Here is a 21219-nt window from a genome sequence, read left to right on the forward strand (position 1 = left end):
CCAGCTGCCACCCCAATTGGCAGCTTTGTTTTGAAAGAAAAGTTGTGGCTCAACGGACATTTATGAGAGAAAGTCTCTAATGTTCGAGTGCAAGTGAATGCAGCACAAGATGCACGTCATGTAACCCCTCCCCCGGTCCTGGCGCGACCGTGGACATATGATTGGCGGCGATTTCATTTGAACGGGACTGTGAGGATCTGCAGTACTTCCTCCTTCTTTTTCCCCTGTCTGTGTTTGTTTTGTCTGTTTGTCTATGTGTCTGTCTCCCTGGCTGGGCGTGGCTACCTACATTCCAATTCCCGCCAACTCACCGCCTCAGCTGCTGCTCATCTCACTGATTGCCACTACTCACCTGCACCTGCTTAAAACCCTGGTTCCCATCTTCAGACTTCGCCATGTTCTTCGTTTATTCTTCAGTGGTAAACTATCGTCCAGGCCTACTAGTGTTTTTTCCTAGTGACTTTTTGATGCTCCTAGTGAAGGGAGATCATTTCCTAATCATGCTTGTTTTTCCTGTTCCAGATCCACATACTCCAGCCGCTCTGCCTGCCACGTCCAGCCTCCCCTCCTGGTCAGCCCAGCTCCACGTCTTCCCTCTACCTGTGCTTCGTCAACTCCTTGTCAGTGTCGTGGACAAAATAAAGCCTTTTTGACACTTCACCACAGTCTCAGTTGTAGTGCTTGCATAGCGGGTTCTCATCTCCAGTCACTTCTCGGGAAACCTAACTGGGACGGCGCAAAACGAGAAGCATTCGGACCCAAGCACTGAAGGAATGAGGTATTTGCGGTCTACACTGACAGAGAAGAGACTGTCAGTTTGGCTGTACTCAGCATTGAATCAAAACGCACTAAAGCTGTTGATCTTAATACGTTTGTGAGGTGTTTTGCTGAACAAAATGGTAATCGCCGCATTCAACTGTAATAGACATGTCAACTTGATGCTCTCCTCACAGATGAGCAAACAAAACTATTAAGATGATGACCTTACGTGTGTAAATATATATTTTTCTTTGAGGGGTCTGCCCCCAAAAAACAGTTTTAAGTCCTGAGAAAGTCAAATAAGACGGTGTCTAAAACTACACTGCCCAGCCAAAAAAAAGTAACCACTTTGATTGAACTAGGCAAGTAGGTAAGGACTTTCCACTGGATCATAACTGAAGTATAAAAGAATGCATGACTGAAGTGATGGAGACCATGTTTGAAGGCAAACGAAAAGAGGAAATAACAGGTCAAATCAAGCAAATCCCCTCTCAGATTCCACAGCAACCAGAAGAACATAAATACTGGCTGGTGATTTGATTAATCAGCTTTGTGATGGAATAAAAAATGCACACTGCATTTCCTTAGCTGTGGGTGAGTCCACTGACACCACTCACAATGCTCAGTTGCTGGTGTTTGTGAGTTTTTATGATGAGGCAAAGGGGGAGTTTATTGAAGATGTGTTGGGCCTGACGAACCTCAGTGGACACACAAGGGGGCAAGACATTTATAAAGCAATAATGGGAATGCTGAATGAAAGAGGGTGCAGCTGCCTTTATTCATAACTGTGCAGCTCTTACACTGCGACTCTGAGGGGTCAAGCACAGACACAATAACAATGAAAACGGCTGCATACAGATTATTTTTGTTTTTGCAACCTCGTGTTAAGAATCTTGTTGCAATTGTTTAAAAGTTTGAATGACCGTAATAAACGGACCTTTGTCTTATTGAAACATTTATTTTGGACCTTTAAGATTTGTATTTGAGTACCCCTGACCTATAGAGTCCAGTAGAGGGCGGAGCCTGTGTGAGATATAACAGCCCTTTGGGAAAATGATTCCTGTTTATAAGCCTTACTGCAACATGTACAAGAGGAGTTAAATATCCCAGGTTTTCTAGAAATACCACAAATCTCAGATTAAAACTCAGAAGTATTTTTAAAGAAATATTTTGAATTTTCTGCAATGCTAAAGCATCTTGGCCATTTCAGTGAAGCAAACTGCAAGAAAGTGGTAAGAACAAGATACAGATTGTACTGTATGACATAGGATACTTCGAAAAGTGTGGAGAAACTTGTTTTTATAACTTTATTTCAGAGGGAATTTAAGAGGAACATCTGGGTTTCAGCTGCTACATTTGTTACAGAATTGACCTGTCACACAGCCAAAATAAACACAATTTTAGGAGCAGTACTTGATATATTGACCTTGATAGAGGAATCCATTTCACATCACTTGAGACATTATCTTAACGGGAGCGATCAGCCAATATGAACAACTCCTAATCTCTTATTTTTATTGTACATTTGAGCATGTATGACACCATCTGCTCCAGCTGAGAGCATCAGTAGCGCTGTGAAAGCCCTCTCCCACCAGTCCACTTCCCAGAGTGCACAGCGTGATGGGAGGTGTGATTTCATTACAGTCTAAAGTAAACATGATCGTATAAAAACAAGTGCCCCGGGTCCTGAGAAGCACAGCGGTCTGCTCATCCACCCCGCCTGATCAAAAGAGAACAACACACAGCTCTGTTACAGCTCGGGGCTCTTCTTCTTCTCTTCTTTTGTTTGGACGGCAGGTGTCTCGCTGTGTGCGTCGAGGTATTTGACTCTCACTGTGTGTCCACTGCTGTGCAGAAAACTTCATCCATCACACATGTGTTGTGTGTGGGAACACTACATAGTGCAGTGTGAAAGCTGGGATAGGCAGTATATTTTTTCATTGGGCAAAAGTTCAATTACTTTTCCAATATCGTAATTAAGTGGTATCCAAGAGTAGGCAGTTTTCTGGAAAATGAAAAAAATAAATGCCATACCTTAAATGGTTATAAGAAAGGTCATTGGCAAATCAAGGAACACTTTTTTGATAGGACCCCTCTATCCCCTTTCATTCCAAAGTCCTCCCTTCCAAATGAGCATGGGCGCTCCTTACCTGTACACAGGCCCGGACTGGCCATCGGGAGGACCGGGAGGTTTCCCGATGGCCTGGCCTGTTAAGTGGCCTGCTGGCCTGAGGATTCTTTTTTTTATGTATGTATTGTGAACACAACGCTGCGCAAATGTGGGTCTGACTCTGCCTCACAGAGGGTGACTGGCTGTCTACGTGATGTGGCCTGCCGACATGGCCACTTTCATACAGATCATACACTAAAGCCCTCGATTGGTCTCTGTGTGTCATTCAAGCTCGGGAGGGTGTGTGTATGTGTGTCACGAGCAAGCGAGAGAGAAAGCGCGCGCACCGGTTACGTGTATTGTTGTTGTTAGCATCTGGTGCTAGCTAGCTGCGCTAACGGATATCATGAGCTGTCAACAAGGTGGAGGAGAGTCCTCTCCTGTCAGACTGAGAGACTGATAACTACAGCTCAGCCTCAGGTGAGGTAAAGTGTTTAGTTAACTTAGTCTAAGTTCTCTGTGGGTCTCAAACGGTTTGGTCACCATTTATGTAAACACATATTTCCATTTGAAGGGGGAGTGATTAGTAAAATATGGATGAATAATAAAACTAGGTGAAAAAAGGTAAGATAAACTTTAAAAACGTATTGAGAGCTAAAACTAGTCTTTGCTGCTGCCTCAAAGAGGAGCAGGGGGGAGAGGAGGGAGACAGGAGAGGCTGATTCAGGAGCCCAGACACGCTCACAACTATAAATGAACCAAAAACAAATAAATAAACAAGTTTCAATGTTTTTTCATATTGGATATGGTATGTTATTGGTTATGGCCATGTTCTTATGAATTTATGATTATTTAAATGTTTACAGTTCTGTTTCATATGGGTGTAGTCTCTTTATTTCCCCCTCAAAGTGCACCAGATTGATGCATTTAAGTCCAACATTTAAAAAAAAAAAATCTTACCGGGGGAGCATGCCCCCGGACCCTCCTAGAGGATTTGAGGTCCACCTCAACCTAAAATATGTTCACATGGATAGGTTCCTAAATAGATTTGCACTTTTTTTTTAAATTAGTAACCCATGTCCATATGTTTATTCTGGGGTAGTAGATTTAAAGTTTAGGCCTATCACTATGGGCAGCAACGCTGTAAATATTGACAAATAAATCCAGAAAAATGGCACAAAAGAAAACTGGTAGTGGCCTGGCTGGGTGTATAATTCCCGGCCTGACTTATTGTCCCAGTCCGGCCCTGCCTGTACATGTGCCAGTCAGTCTTTTCAAACATTATGGGATCATGATTGTGACCCTAATCCCATTCTGTTTTTTTGTAAACTCGTAAAAGCTCTTTGAAATGACACACTCAAGGCTCTTTTGCTACAATATCTGCAAAGGGTTTCACAGATGTATAGAATTGAGGCTAATAGTTTAGCTTAGTCTTCTGTTAACCCCATTGATTTGTGGTGGAAATCCTTGCAATGAACTGGTCAAAGAGTTGTTCATCTGAGTCTTTAGTCATCTTCTGCAAAAGAGGCACACAGCATCAGTGTTGGGCAAGTTACTTTTAAAAAGTAACTAGTAATAGTTATAGTTACTGCTCTCAAAAAAGTAACTAGTTACTTTATTAGTTACTAAATTATAAAAGTAACTAGTAACAAGTTACTTTACTTTAAAAATTATAACAATACAAATACAAGTTTGTGTGTTGTTCTGTGGCACTGTAAGAGAAAATACAACTCCCCACATGTACATTAGTTAGGTGCTTCAGGAGATTGGCATTGCTGTTTTTAGATGTGGACAATGCTTTCCGTCCTGCACACAGTTTACATTTGACCGTAATATTTTTTGCGTCCTTTATCCCCACAAATTGAAAATAGTGGTTATATCCAAGTTGTAAATGCGCTGCTGCTCTCGCTGATACTTGCATCTGCCATTTTATGTGTGTGTGTGTGTGTGTGTGTGTGTGTGTGTGTGTGTGTGTGTGTGTGTGTGTGTGTGTGTGTGTGTGTGTGTGTGCAACACGTTCTCACTCCCATCCCGTCACATATTGACGGACGGTCAGGGCCCCTCCCCGTCGCTATATGACGTACGGGGTACCCCTTGCCCGTCAGGCTTCTACGGGCAGGGCGTCCCATAGACCTTCATTGCGGACAGCGGACCCCTTGACCGTCAGGCTTCTACGGGCAGGGCGTCCCAAAGACCTTCATAGACCACGTGATCAACAACAATGGCCGACCTTCGTGTTATTCTCGGTGGAAAAGGCCTCTTTTAAGGTTCATTTGGCCAATAAAATGCGTTTTGATGTCATTTTATGCGATTAATATGAGTTGTTATTTCTGATTATTTGTGCAGTACATGTACATGATGTTTAGTTTGCTAGTTATGACAAAGATTACTTCATGAATGTGTACACATTCATGGTTGCTAAGGTGGTTGCGATGGACGCTGCAACAGCTCCCAGACCACGTGATCAACAACAATGGCCGACCTTCGTGTTATTCTCGGTGGAAAAGGCCTATTTTAAGGTTCATTTGGCCATTAAAATGCGTTTTGATGTCATTTTATGCGAGTAATGAGTTTTTATTTCTGATTATTTGTGCAGTACATGTACACATTCATGGTTGCTAACGTTTTTTTGGTGGAAATGTGTTTTTTCACAGCAAAGTCACCCTCTGTACTTGGACTTATTGGGAGAATTTAAATGCAAGAACATCCCAAATATTCATTTAGGTCTTTATTTTAGACCTTTAGTGTTGCCGTCTGTGAGGAAAATAAACGGGGCTCAGAGCCTCGTATTTTTAAAATCTTTTTTTCCTTCTAATTTGTTATTCTTCTCAAAATAGCACACTGTTATTTACTCACCAATAACACACAATTATCCTTGCTTTTATTTATTGGTTTAATTCCATAATCTCTGGCTTTTTTGGAGTTCGCCAGGAACTGAATTTCAAAATAAAAATAACCGGAAACAGACGTAGGCCTATAAGGGACATTTCGAGCATCATTGCGATTGTCAACATTTTTGAGTTTAGGATGGCCGAAGAAACTACACTACCCATAATCCCCAGCTATCGTTTAGGACTACAGTCCCCGTGATTAATCTTCAAGGTCTGGGATTGGATGTTGGAGTGGCAGTGCGCCAAGGTTACGCCTAGCGTCAAACAGCTGTTTGAAATGGAACGAAACCACGCCAGACTATCCAAAACTGGAATCGAACGCCCCCCAGAACTATACACTACACCAGGGGTGCCCAACCAGTCGATCGCGATCGACCGGTCGATCGCGGGGAGATTCCCAGTCGATCGCGAGATGTGTCTAAAAATAGAACAACAACATTCTGTTTTATCGTTAATAGGCGCATTCACACTGCGGTACTTTTCCCACAAAGGTTCATGTGAACTTAGTTCATGTGAACTCTTTAGTTCGCATGAACTAAGTACAGATCGCGTTCACACTGGAAAAAGTCCCTGGGGGTGGATTAGGCAAATGAAGCCGCTTCTTCTTCTTCTGCTTTGGGTTTACTGGCAGGCCGCAAACCACTTCACGGCGTATACTGCCACCCGGAGTCCCCGGCCGGAAGTCCCCGAAGTTAGGGACTGGCTTCAGTAGAAGCTGCTGGGACTCCCAGCAGCTTCTACTGAAGCCTTCCGAGTAAATCGCCAGAACGCCGACACCTCCTCATCTCCACCGCTCCCATGTTTTATTTTGTATTGTCATAAGTTAGTCTCTCTGCGTTTCTGCGCTGGGCTAATGCTAATGCTAATAATCAATCAATCAATCAATCAATCAATGTTTATTTATATAGCCCAATATCACAAATGTTACATTTGTCTCAGTGGACTTTACAGTTTGTACAAAATATCAGTATGACAATACGACACCCTCTGTCCTTAGACCCTCACATCGTACAAGGAAAAACTTCCGAAGAAAACCCACAGTTTAAAGGGAAAAATGGGAGAAACCTCAGGGAGAGCAACAGAGGAGGGATCCCTCTCCCAGGACGGACAGACGTGCAATAGATGCCGTGTGTAAATAATAATGCTAATGCGAGGATAATAAAATGGCGACTTCACAAAACTTTTTGGGAGTTTTACGGGGCGTGGTTTGCAATCCGCCCATCAGAAATGTAGCTCTTTTCTCACAAAAGAGCCGCTCGAAAGTCCCTGCTCTCTAGCAGGGATTTTCGAGGGGGTAAAAAGGTTCACATGAACTAATTTTAGTACCGGCTCTTTTTGGTGTGAACGCGATAAAAGAGTTCACATGAACTAAGTTCACATGAACCTTTGTGGGAAAAGTACCGCAGTGTGAATGCACCTAATGTCCTGTAACATAATCTTCCTGTGCCAGAATAATGCACTTGAACGCATCAAAGCTTTGTGATTGGCCGGCGTGACCCCATGTGTCGGGGCGTGGCTGGTGGGCAGTGGGCACTATTTCGCTGACGTTGTCCGTGTCAACAGGAGTGACAGTCCGCACACACACAAGACCGCAATTATGGCAGAAGCAAAAAAGCCCAAAATATATAATTTTCACTCCGAGTGGGAGGATGATTATTTTTGTATCTATTCCAATTCAAAGTCCATCTGTCTCATCTGCAATGCGAGCGTGGCTTTACCGAAGAAGGGTAATTTAGGAGCGGCATTTCAAAACAGTGCACAAACGCTACGAGACGGAATTCCCTCCTAAAATTCTGCCCTACGCTCCCAAAAGGGGAGGGGCCTGAAAGGACAGCTAAATGCACAGCAGTCCATTTTCACCAGGCCCAACAACAAGAGCAAGGCTGCTACCAGAGCATCTTATCGTGTCAGTCACGTTCTTGCAAAACACATGAAGTCTTTCAAAGACGGCGAAGTTGTGAAAGAAGCATTCCTGGAGGCTGCCGACGCGCTTTTGGGGGACAGTAAAAATAACAGTAGCATTTCAACAGGTTTTTGATATAATAAAAACTTAAGTTAGATACCGTTATTAATCAGCTGTAAGTTTTAGTTTGTTTGAACTTATTCATTATAATGAATGTACAAAATGGTATAAGAATGCAAACATTCAGATCTGTTCTGTTTAAATTGATTATAGTCTATTATCAATTCAGGTTAAGAAACTAGTGTTGCTTGCATCTTATTTTAAAGGCATTTCTTTTTATACTCTACTAAAATGCAACAAAAAAAGGGTTTGATTCTATTAATTTTGTCTTTTTTATTGCACTTTGGCAGCAGATTCCTGTGTAGCTTCAGATCTGAGTTGTCTTATTAGTCAGCCGAATGTATACTTTTGTAGCAACACTATTTTTATGCAATGGCAAAGAAAGGGTTCAGAGTATTTTCTTTTTTCCCTGTGTCATATGTGGCAGCACTGTCCAATGTTTCTTGAAAACATTACCCACTGTAGTATGTGACGTGTGAATAAACTCCAACTCTGTATCAACAACACTGTTGTGTAACTGCAGTTAAATACTTGTATGTGTGTAGATTAGAAAGAGGTAAGATAAAGGATCTGCAGTATTTTATGAAGTATTCATCGTACAAAGGTCAGTTTTATACAAGTAGAAGTGTGTATTTTCCTGGTAGTAGGCTGTCAGTAATGGCTACGCCTCTCTATTTGGACTGGTAGATCTCGGCAGACTGGCAAATTTAAAAGTAGCTCTCGGTTCAAAAAAGGTTGGGCACCCCTGCACTACACTATTGTGTTTCGCAAAATGTTCTATGGGACGTCTCTACTGAACGTTTTCCCCACAATTAGAAGTTGCCAGTATTAAACACATTGGTGTTATCAAATGTAAAACATATAATTAATAAATGGGTGAAAATCGCTGTCCATAATGCGCAGCATTAATATATAGCATTAATATATACCCACATGACAGCTCATTGATACTTTGTAATTCTACTCCACTACAATTCAGAGGTTAACGTGGCATTTTTACTCCACTACACTTATTTTAGTTACTTTGCAGATTCTGATTAATGATGTGAAATATAAACAACCCTTAAATCAGACTTTAGTTACACCTGAGTAAAATTCAGGTAAGGTGATTGTCAAGTGCCAACAATCAGGAGAGATATTTGATAGCTGGTGCTTGAGAAGACTAAACATGTATCTGCAATTGACATGAATTGAAACGAGTAATAAAGTATATTAATTACTCGTTATTCTCTACTAATAGTTAATTAAAGACTGTATATTATGGCTATTTTGCACATCCCTTTCAAGATTTCAAGATTTTCAAAGGTTTATTGACATATGATACACAACTACGGTGTAGTTATGCAATCAACAGTTTATTACAAGACATCTATCAATATGTGTGTCCCTCCACCATTAAACTGTCATATTCTGCACATTTCTTATTCTATCTATCTACATAAGAGTATAATCCATATGTATAATATCAGTTAAAATAAGTGCTTCAACATAGTTAACATTGCAGGAAAGCAATATATTAGACGTTAAGTACTTTGTCAGGCTTAATATTTATCTGTAGATAGATACCCCCAAAGTTTTTTTCTTATTTAAAAGAAGACCTTAACCTGTTATTTAATGTTTAAATAAAGGTTAATTCGTTTTTCTGTTTTGCACCTCCTGCTATTAATATCTTTGTACATTCTGCACTAAACTGTTTTATTGTAGAGATCACTTATAGTATCTTCTTGATTTTTTATATTCTATATTTATACTTTTCCCCCTATGAAAGTATGTACTCTTAATATTTTTTTAAACAAATAAAACACATAAAAACAATAATTAAATAACGTGCTTTAACCACTAGGCGGTGCACACAAGGTACACACAGCCATAATAACTTTGTATTATTAGTGTTGGACACTTGTATGTACAACATCTGAAGATGTGTAATTTTATTCATGCTTTCACATAATTTTACAGCATATTGCTATACTATTTCAGACTCAGTATTTACATTCTTACATTCAAAATGCAATCCAATTCAAATCAGTAATATCTTTAAAAACTACAAGTCCTTTTATATCCGCTGTGCACCGTTATGGTGTAAATATTACCTATCTATGAATTATATCAAATGTAAAAGTCAGCCGAATTAGTGTTGATACTGCAAGGAGACGTATTGTGTGAAGAGAAATTGAAGATGTTGTTTAATTGTTGAAATATTTATGATCCACGTCAAGTATTCAGTTTCGGCGGCATTTCTTCAGTTTTTCCAAAGGTCTTCTCATCAGGGCTCTATAAATAAAGAACTACGGCAGATCTGTAATATACAATGCAGCCGAACCGTGTATTACAATGCCGTTATGTGATGACTTTCAAAGAGAAAAGCAAGAGCACTCGGAATTAAGTATTTTTTTATTATTTTAAAATGTTTTCCGGATTTCATATAATATAAACACGAAATCCCAGCATGCATTGCGGCTAAAACATCCAATCAGCGTAGCTGAGGATCTTGGGTAATCGCTCGAAATGCCTACGTCTGTTTCCGGTTATTTTTATTTTGAAATTCAGTTCCTGACGAACGCCAAAAAAGCCCGAGATTATGGAATTAAACCAATAAATAAAAGCAAGGATAATTGTGTGTTATTGGTGAGTAAATAACAGTGTGCTATTTTGAAAAGAATAACAAATTAGAAGGAAAAAAACATTTTAAAAATACGAGGCTCTGAGCCCCATTTATTTTCCTCACAGACGGCAACACTAAAGGTCTAAAATAAAGACCTAAATGAATATTTGGGATGTTTTTGCCTTTAGATTCTCCCAATAAGTCCAAGTACAGAGGGTGACTTTGCTGTGAAAAAACACATTTCCACCAAAAAAACGTCAGCAACCATGAATTCATGAAGTAATCTTCGTCATAACTAGCAAACTAAACATCATGTACATGTACTGCACAAATAATCAGAAATAAAAACTCATTACTCGCATAAAATGACATCAAAACGCATTTTAATGGCCAAATGAACCTTAAAATAGGCCTTTTCCACCGAAAATAACACGAAGGTCGGCCATTGTTGTTGATCACGTGGTCTGGGAGCTGTTGCAGCGTCCATCGCAACCACCTTAGCAACCATGAATGTGTACACATTCATGAAGTAATCTTCGTCATAACTAGCAAACTAAACATCATGTACATGTACTGCACAAATAATCAGAAATAACAACTCATATTAAATCGCATAAAATGACATCAAAACGCATTTTATTGGCCAAATGAACCTTAAAATAGGCCTTTTCCACCGAGAATAACACGAAGGTTTCACTATGAGTGGTCGCATTTTCGAGAGCTCCCGCTTTGGCAGTTATTCCTCAACGGCTGGGAAAGGAAACACCTCGCTTTTGGAAGTGCAAGCATTCATGCATTATTAACTGCAAATCCGACGCGAAAGTACTTACCCCCGTCAGGCAAACTAGACCGAAGAAGTATGATCGTCTTGGTCTTATTGTTAGCGGGAGACATCCATCTGAATCCGGGCCCGGTGCAGACAAGAAGCCAGTCCTGCAGGCTCGAGCAGCTAGCATCTCAATTAGCATCAGAACTAGCATCTCTTCCGCTGCAACATCAACTACGCGACGACAACAGAGACCGTGGAGACAGCGGAGACCAAGGAATAAACGGAGACTTCGAGATTCCCCCGGGGACGCCTCGGCAGACAGACACGCATGAGGCAGTGACGAGAGGAAGAGAACCGAGATCCGAGGGAACAAATATCCGCCATGTTGTTAGCCACCCTGCTAGCATATCAACGGCTAAAGCTACAACTGAGCCTCCCTCCCCCCACCACGACAAGCCGGTTGCTGTAACGGACAAAGACAAATATCTGCAAGCTGACGACATTGTATATTTAAGCAACAAAAATGGACTACATATTTTTCATCTGAACACTAACAGCCTGAGACACAAACTGGCTGAACTCAGGCAGCTATTCATGAACGGTAAGGCAAGCATATTATGCTTTTCTGAGACCAAATTGGACAATTCCATTACAGATTCAGAGATTGAAATTGAAGATTATCTTGTAGTGAGAAGGGACAGGAATGTGAATGGAGGTGGTGTCTGCATGTACATACATAAAGACACCAATTTCAAAAACCGTACTGACCTGCATCATGAAAATATTGAATATGTGTGGGTTGAAATTCTTTTTGACAATGCTAAATCTGTAATAGTCGGGACAATCTATAGACCACCGGAACAGAGTGACTTTTATGATACATTAGATGGGTGTTTGGCTGATGTGGGGGATGTAGAGACAGTGGCGTTTTCTCCCGGAGGCCAAGGGAAGCCAGGCTTCCCCTGTTTTTTCGGATTGTAGTTATAATTTAAATAAATAAATAAAAACACTTTGTTTTGTTTCGATAATTCTCCTTTGCTGTGTGTTGCTGCCTGCCCGGCTCTCCCCCATTCTCATTGAGTATTTTACAAAGAGTGAAACAAACAGCGCCCCTCTAGATGTTATGGTGAAACAGTAGATTGCACTCACTGTTGCGAGAGGAGGCCAGCCGAATCTAGCTTCCCTTGGTGAAAAAAAATGGAGGGATTGACCAATCAGATGAGGCCCACGTGATGCCCCTGCCAACCTGTGATTGGTCAGGGCCATGCCAAGGGAAGCTAGCCGCCTCTTGCTTCCCTTCAGAGGCGGCTGGCGGCTGGCGATTTGATTGGACACTGCCATCCAATCAAATCACATCAACATCAGTTTTAATACTGTAACTGTCATCACCGCCGTTAGAAATTATCAAGCAAATGAAGCATTATGGAGGGTGGAGATTTGGCGTACTTAATCAAACATAACTTTACTAAACTTCCGCTACAGCAGCAACTAAAAATTAACTCAGATGACAGGCAAATGCCCGCACTCGAGCTGTGTACGCAGAGGAAAAAGGGAGAGAATCGGACGTTCAATGAGGACAATTATGTCCGCACGGAGTGGCTAACTGGAAGCGCTAAACTTCAGCGTCTAATTTGCTGGCCATGTCTTCTTTTTGACAAGGATTCGTGCTCCCTGAACAATCCTTGGGCAACTTCAGGATTCATCGACCTTGCCAACCTGTCACGGGCAATTGAGAGGCACGGTAAATCCAAAAATCACATAGATTGTGTGATTGTCTGCATACATTAATAAGTAAAATGCTTAAATTAATAAGGAGAGAGTTTCAGCTGGAGAGTGCGTGCGGACCTGTCGGTTAGATAACAGGCGTGTGCAAGTCCTGCATCTGTGTGATACAAATGTGTGTAAAATGATACCGGGCGCTGTAATCACTCATCTGGTTACGTTATTGACCACCCCCCGACCCAAAAAATGGGCTTCCCCTACATTTTTCCCCACGCCACGCTACTGTGTAGAGACAATTATTATTGGAGACTGGAACACGGATATGCAACGTAAAGACACGTCCGTCTTCAAGTCCTTCAGTAGGATTTGTGATCTGCACGGCTTCAGCCAGCTAATCACCCAACCCACCCGGGTATGTGAAACAACACAAACTACCATTGATCTCATTCTGACCTCTGACAAGTCCAGGATCTCCAGTAAAGGGGTTATAGCATGCGGGTTAAGTGATCATTATATGATATTCTGTACCCGCAAAAAGCTAAAACAAAGGGCCGGCTGTCACAAAACAGTCATATCTAGAGACCTCAAAAACTACTCTAGCGAGGCCTTTAACCTAGAACTGGAGAGCCTGGACTGGTCAGATGAGCTCAGTGGTACACAAGTTGAAGAAACATGGCTTGGTTTCAAAAACAAATTCTCTGCAATACTCAATGATTTGGCCCCCCTAAGAACAACCAGGGTAAAAAAATCGCGCTGAGCCGTGGATGCACTCCGGCATACTGACCGCCATGAAAACCAGAGACAAAAAATGCTCTGAGTTTCATAAAAGTCAGTCAATGCTTTCCAAAAGCACGAGCAGTGAACTCCAGGCCCACGGGACTGAACTCAAAATTGAAAGAAACAGACTAAGAAATGACGTAAGCTCCATGATCAAAACTGCCAAAAAGAATTTCATCAATGTCAAAACTGAGGAAAACAAAAATAAACCCCGTGAACTTTGGAAATTACTCAATAACCAGCTTGGCTGCAGGAAAAAACTCAAAACGAGATTTTCTAACTTAAACATAAAGACAGATAACAGGCTCATCACAGACAAACTGGATCTGGCCAAGTACTTGAACATTTTTTTCACAAACATAGCCACAACTCTTGTAAATAAATTACCCTCCCACTCAGGGCTTTTTGGAGTAGATCACATCATGACCTACTACAAAAACCTAGGGGTACGCAAAGATGATTTCAGTCTAGCAAGGGTAACAACAGCAGAGGTACTCATTAAACTGAGCGCCCTCCAACCTAACAAGGCCACTGACCACGACAATATCCCCTCCAAATTCCTCAGAGACTCAGCAACCGCCATCTCACCAGTCATAGCTCACATAATTAACCTCTCCATAAAACAGGGAAAAGTACCCAAAGACTTCAAAATTGCAAGAGTAACCCCCCTGCACAAAAAGGGCAGCAAATTGGACCCAGGCAACTACCGCCCTGTTTCTATACTTACCTCCATCTCGAAAGTCATGGAAAAAATAGTATATGAACAGGTCGAAAAGTACCTCGCGGAAAAGAAACTAATCTATGAATTTCAATCTGGCTTTAGAACATCCCACTCCACTGACACATGCCTTCTTTATTTGAGCGACCACATCAAACAAGAGGTGGACGAGGGCAAGTACTGCGGCATGGTGATGCTGGACCTACAAAAGGCTTTCGACACTGTCAATCACCCCATTCTGATTGACAAGCTAAAAGCAATTGGTTTTGATAAACTATCGGTGAGCTGGATGCAATCCTACCTGGAGGGGAGAGAACAGATGGTGGAGGTAAACGGTACTCTGTCCCCCCTCCTCTCAGTGAGCTGTGGTGTTCCACAAGGAAGCATATTAGGTCCGTTACTGTTCCTAATTTATGTAAATGACATGTCATCAGCATGTGACTGCAACTTGTTCCTGTTCGCGGACGACTCAGCCCTGCTGGTCTCTGACAGGAACAGGTTGCAGGTTGAAAAAACCCTCAGCTCCGAGCTCGGCAGAATCTGCACCTGGCTCGCCGATAATAAATTATCATTACACCTGGGTAAAACAGAGTCCATTCTCTTCGGTTCGAAACATAATCTCAGCAAATCCGACGACTTCTCAGTTGCAGTGGGCGACATTATTGTCACAAGTAAGAAGGAAATTACATACCTAGGATCTATTCTTGAGGCAAACCTCTCCTGTGACAAAATGGCATCCAATGTAATAAAAAAAGTCAATCAAAGAACTAGATTCCTATACCGGATCTCCTCTCTGGTAAACAAAAACACCCTGAAAACTCTGGCAGGAGCACTCATTCAAGGGTACTATGACTATGCTTGCACGTCATGGTACCATAGCACCTCCAAGGCGCTAAAAATAAAACTTCAAACATCGCAAAATAAACTGGTCAGACTACTGCTTGACCTTTCATCTAGAAACCCACCTCACCTCTGCCCACTTTGACAACCTAGGATGGCTTAGAGTAGACGACAGAGTACAGCTACTTGCAATGGGCCTGGTCTACAAGATCCACTACACCTCTATGGTACCCATGTACATGTCAAAATTCTTCCCAAAGGTCAAGGAATACCATGATCATAACACCAGAGGGAGCTCCACAAATCATGTGAAACCCAGATTTGGCACAAAAAAGGGGGAATACACGTTTCGCAATTATGCCACATCAAGGTGGAACGCTCTTCCCACAACTGTAAAGGAAAGTAAAACTATACTTACCTTCAAAACCTCTCTTAAAGAGCACCTTCGGGGGAGAGCATTGCAAAACTGGCCCCGGTAATGGTACAAATCTCAACCTGTCGTTCAATGGACAGCTTCCCCCCCCAATCTATGTATATACTCGCATTTTAGACTCTGTTACGAACTGTATATCTGTAGACTTGGTATGTCTTAAATGTCCGGTTAGCATGTATTAGAACGAAATCTAAAATGAAAATTGTAAACAAGCAATCTGTATGTAAAAAAAAAACACCTTTATGTAAATTGTAAATAAGCCATCTGTATGTCAAATATGTCTTATATGTCTTAAATGACATGATGAATTGGAAATGGGGGACCCTGATGTAAACAAGACGAAAGTCTTTCTCTGGTCTGCATCCCCTTAACAATTGTATGTTTTGAGCTGTACTGTACTGTACCCAATATACAAGCTGTTAATAAACTTTTCAATCAATCAATCAATCAAAGGTCGGCCATTGTTGTTGATCACGTGGTCTATGAAGGTCTATGGGACGCCCTGCCCGTAGAAGCCTGACGGTCAAGGGGTCCGCTGTCCGCAATGAAGGTCTATGGGACGCAGACCCGGCGCCAGATCAAATCTGAAGGGAGGGCATATGATTTTCATGGGAGGGCACACAAAACCGTCACGTGCTGCGGGCCTGCGGCACAATATATATCAAACAGCAAGGCCAACAGCAGTGCGTAAAGACGCACACTTATCGCAAATACATACACAAATAAAGGGCAACATAGCAACCACTTTGAAACATTGTGTGCGTGGCAGCACAAACACTGGTAAATCACGAGCAAGGCACACTGGTTAAGGATGGCAGTTTCCTCATCGTTGCACTCGGAGAGAAATAGAGACGGACACGATGAACTGTTTAACCCGCCTTGGGCATGGTTTTTTTTTCCTATGCACTGCAGGTGCATCCTTTCGCTCAGCCGAGCTAATTTAGAACATTATTTTGGCCAACTCTGCATCTTTTTACTGCAGCGTATACTCAAACAGCGATAGGAAGAGCCCACTGCCTGACTCGGACATGCTGTGGAGTGAACCGTGGTCACCTCTGAGAGGGAGTTGGTTGACGGCTAAAAAAGCTATAATATCAACGACAGCTGACACGTAATAACGGTTCCGTGCCAGCTGATCTGCACCAAAGTATTAATTTCCTTATTTGTTTCCTCGCGTATCTGTCTCTCTCTCCACAAACTCTCACATGAAATGTGTTCTTTTGATGCAGCATGCATTAGCAGTCCTTTATCAGTCTGTAATGCGTGTTTCCAGTCGCAAAAACCTTTGACAGTAAAAGCCGCATCAGATGAAGATGTATTTACTTTAAACTGTCTACAGTGGAAACAAAAGGCTGCGTCTGCTTTTAACGAATATTCAAGCCATGGTCTGTTGCAAAAGGTCATGCAAAAGTGCGCTTCTTTCCTGAAAACAATCTCCCTGGATAACGATCCAGTTTCACCTGGTTGGGTTTATTAACCCCAAGATCATCTGGGGCTGTTGGTCTTTGAGCGGTTGCTTTTCAGCCAATTTCTGATGTCCATTTTGTAATTCAAACGGAAATGGGAGTCTACACAGAATGCACAATAAACAAACAAATCCAGAAGGCAGCAGAGTGTGACGCTGTGATTGGTCTAAATGTGCGAATCACAAATCACAACATACACATGAATTTATTTGACATAGCCTGCGATTTTTTGTTTTAGTTACTATCTGACATCAGATACATCGTAGCATAAAAGTTCACAGTTTATTTATAATTAAAAAAATAAAAACATTTTTTTTTAAAAATGTTATAAATAATCAAAAACGTGTATATTAGGGGAGGGCAGGAATGTCAAATGGGAGGGCCCTCCCTGGCCCTCCCACGGCGCCGGGCATGGATCCACGTCAAGTATTCAGTTTCGGCGGCATTTCTTCAGTTTTTCCAAAGGTCTTCTCATCAGGGCTCTATAAATAAAGAACTACGGCAGATCTGTAATATACAATGCAGCCGAACCGTGTATTACAATGCCGTTATGTGATGACTTTCAAAGAGAAAAGCAAGAGCACTCGGAATTAAGTATTATTTTATTATTTTAAAATGTTTTCCGGATTTCATATAATATAAACACGAAATCCCAGCATGCATTGCGGCTAAAACATCCAATCAGCGTAGCTGAGGATCTTGGGTAATCGCTCGAAATGCCTACGTCTGTTTCCGGTTATTTTTATTTTGAAATTCAGTTCCTGACGAACGCCAAAAAAGCCCGAGATTATGGAATTAAACCAATAAATAAAAGCAAGGATAATTGTGTGTTATTGGTGAGTAAATAACAGTGTGCTATTTTGAAAAGAATAACAAATTAGAAGGAAAAAAACATTTTAAAAATACGAGGCTCTGAGCCCCATTTATTTTCCTCACAGACGGCAACACTAAAGGTCTAAAATAAAGACCTAAATGAATATTTGGGATGTTCTTGCCTTTAGATTCTCCCAATAAGTCCAAGTACAGAGGGTAACTTTGCTGTGAAAAAACACATTTCCACCAAAAAAACATCAGCAACCATGAATTCATGAAGTAATCTTCGTCATAACTAGCAAACTAAACATCATGTACATGTACTGCACAAATAATCAGAAATAAAAACTCATTACTCGCATAAAATGACATCAAAACGCATTTTAATGGCCAAATGAACCTTAAAATAGGCCTTTTCCACCGAGAATAACACGAAGGTCGGCCATTGTTGTTGATCACGTGGTCTGGGAGCTGTTGCAGCGTCCATCGCAACCACCTTAGCAACCATGAATGTGTACACATTCATGAAGTAATCTTCGTCATAACTAGCAAACTAAACATCATGTACATGTACTGCACAAATAATCAGAAATAACAACTCATATTAATCGCATAAAATGACATCAAAACGCATTTTATTGGCCAAATGAACCTTAAAAGAGGCCTTTTCCACCGAGAATAACACGAAGGTCGGCCATTGTTGTTGATCACGTGGTCTATGAAGGTCTATGGGACGCCCTGCCCGTAGAAGCCTGACGGTCAAGGGGTCCGCTGTCCGCAATGAAGGTCTATGGGACGCAGACCCGGCGCCAGATCAAATCTGAAGGGAGGGCATATGATTTTCATGGGAGGGCACACAAAACCGTCACGTGCTGCGGGCCTGCGGCACAATATATATCAAACAGCAAGGCCAACAGCAGTGCGTAAAGACGCACACTTATCGCAAATACATACACAAATAAAGGGCAACATAGCAACCACTTTGAAACATTGTGTGCGTGGCAGCACAAACACTGGTAAATCACGAGCAAGGCACACTGGTTAAGGATGGCAGCTTCCTCATCGTTGCACTCGGAGAGAAATAGAGACGGACACGATGAACTGTTTAACCCGCCTTGGGCATGGTTTTTTTTCCTATGCACTGCAGGTGCATCCTTTCGCTCAGCCGAGCTAATTTAGAACATTATTTTGGCCAACTCTGCATCTTTGTACTGCAGCGTATACTCAAACAGCGATAGGAAGAGCCCACTGCCTGACATGCTGTGGAGTGAACCGTGGTCACCTCTGAGAGGGAGTTGGTTGACGGCTAAAAAAGCTATAATATCAACGACAGCTGACACGTAATAACGGTTCCGTGCCAGCTGATCTGCACCAAAGTATTAATTTCCTTATTTGTTTCCTCGCGTATCTGTCTCTCTCTCCACAAACTCTCACATGAAATGTGTTCTTTTGATGCAGCATGCATTAGCAGTCCTTTATCAGTCTGTAATGCGTGTTTCCAGTCGCAAAAACCTTTGACAGTAAAAGCTGCATCAGATGAAGATGTATTTACTTTAAACTGTCTACAGTGGAAACAAAAGGCTGCGTCTGCTTTTAACGAATATTCAAGCCATGGTCTGTTGCAAAAGGTCATGCAAAAGTGCGCTTCTTTCCTGAAAACAATCTCCCTGGATAACGATCCAGTTTCACCTGGTTGGGTTTATTAACCCCAAGATCATCTGGGGCTGTTGGTCTTTGAGCGGTTGCTTTTCAGCCAATTTCTGATGTCCATTTTGTAATTCAAACAGAAATGGGAATCTACACAGAATGCACAATAAACAAACAAATCCAGAAGGCAGCAGAGTGTGACGCTGTGATTGGTCTAAATGTGCGAATCACAAATCACAACAGACACATGAATTTATTTGACATAGCCTGCGATTTTTTGTTTTAGTTACTATCTGACATCAGATACATCGTAGCATAAAAGTTCACAGTTTATTTATAATTTAAATTTTTTTAAAATTTTTAAAAAAAATGTTATAAATAATCAAAAACGTGTATATTGGGGGAGGGCAGGAATGTCAAATGGGAGGGCCTGGCCCTCCCTGGCCCTCCCACGGCGCCGGGCATGATGGGACGCCTTACCCGTAGAAGCCTGACGGGCAAGGGGTACCCTTTACGTCATATAGCGACGGGGAGGGGCCCTGACCGTCCGTCAATATGTGACGGGATGGGAGTGAGAACGTGTGTGTGTGTGGTGTGTGTGTGTGTGTGTGTGTGTGTGTGTGTGTGTGTGTGGTGTGTGTGTGTGTGTGTGTGTGTGTGTGTGTGTGTGTGTGTGTGTGTTGTGGTGTGTGTGTGTGTGTGTGTGTGTGTGTGTGTGTGTGTGTGTGTGGTTGTGTGTGTGTGTGTGTGTGTGTGTGTGTGTGTGTGTGTGTGTGTGTGTGTGTGTGTGTGTGTGTGTGCTGGTGGTGGGCGTTGCATGTTAGCAAGTGTTTGTGTGTCTGTGTATTTTCCCCATAAGGCAAGACCCGCCCAACTCTGTCTCTGATTGGCTTACCCTGAAATGTTGCCCCGCGTTAACCAATCATCATTCCTCTCTGGTCACTTTCACTTTTCCATGGTGCTGTGAGAGGACATCGCTGTATTCGCCTGTAAATTACATCCGCAGGGAGATTCGGTTCAGTTGGATCACATAATGTAACGCAGTAACGCCAGGGGCGGCGGGTACTATAGGCTAGGGAAGGCTAAGCCTTCCCAAATATTTGTGTCACTGCATCCTGGTAAAATAAAAATATAACGTATAATGTTTGTGTCTTTGACATTACATGTGCCCTGTACTACGAAGCCAGTTCAACAGACCCTGGATATGTTTGAGTTATTTTAACTAACCCTAACAAACGAGATCTCGCTAAGCGGTCCTACGACGCTGGTTATCAACTGGGTAAATCAAGCCAGGGTTTCTCTCTCCAGCTGAGAGCGCGTTCACGTGAAAGGGGCGGGGTCAGGGGCGCCACCAGGGATTTTGGGCCCCATGAAAATATAGCACATTGGGCACCACCACCAGGCACAGGCCACGCCAACCAAGCACAATGCTGTAACCACACCTTCAGAACCCAACCGACTAATTTAGGCTTTAAATAACTCTACCTGTACAGGCTTGCATCTATCAGTCCAATACTAACTGCACAATATTTACTGACACTGAGCGGTGAACATATAACACTGTGCAGACGTGCAACATTCTTCTGCAGTAGAATTCACTATTTGATATAACACTAACATTCCTGACAATAGATCTCAATAGTCAT

At 42.0% G+C, this 21219-nt stretch overlaps 1 long non-coding RNA gene across 1 annotated transcript; it reads left to right on the forward strand.

Annotated features, from left to right (window-relative positions):
* The first annotated feature begins 238 nt into the window (after positions 1 to 238).
* LOC117560447 lies at positions 239 to 660 on the forward strand. Its single transcript, XR_004571159.1, has 2 exons — positions 239 to 419; positions 523 to 660. It is a non-coding gene; the product is annotated as an uncharacterized LOC117560447 (long non-coding RNA).
* Positions 661 to 21219: the final 20559 nt, after the last annotated feature.

Source organism: Gymnodraco acuticeps, unplaced genomic scaffold (genome assembly GCF_902827175.1).
Source record: "Gymnodraco acuticeps unplaced genomic scaffold, fGymAcu1.1, whole genome shotgun sequence".
NCBI lineage: Eukaryota > Metazoa > Chordata > Actinopteri > Perciformes > Bathydraconidae > Gymnodraco > Gymnodraco acuticeps.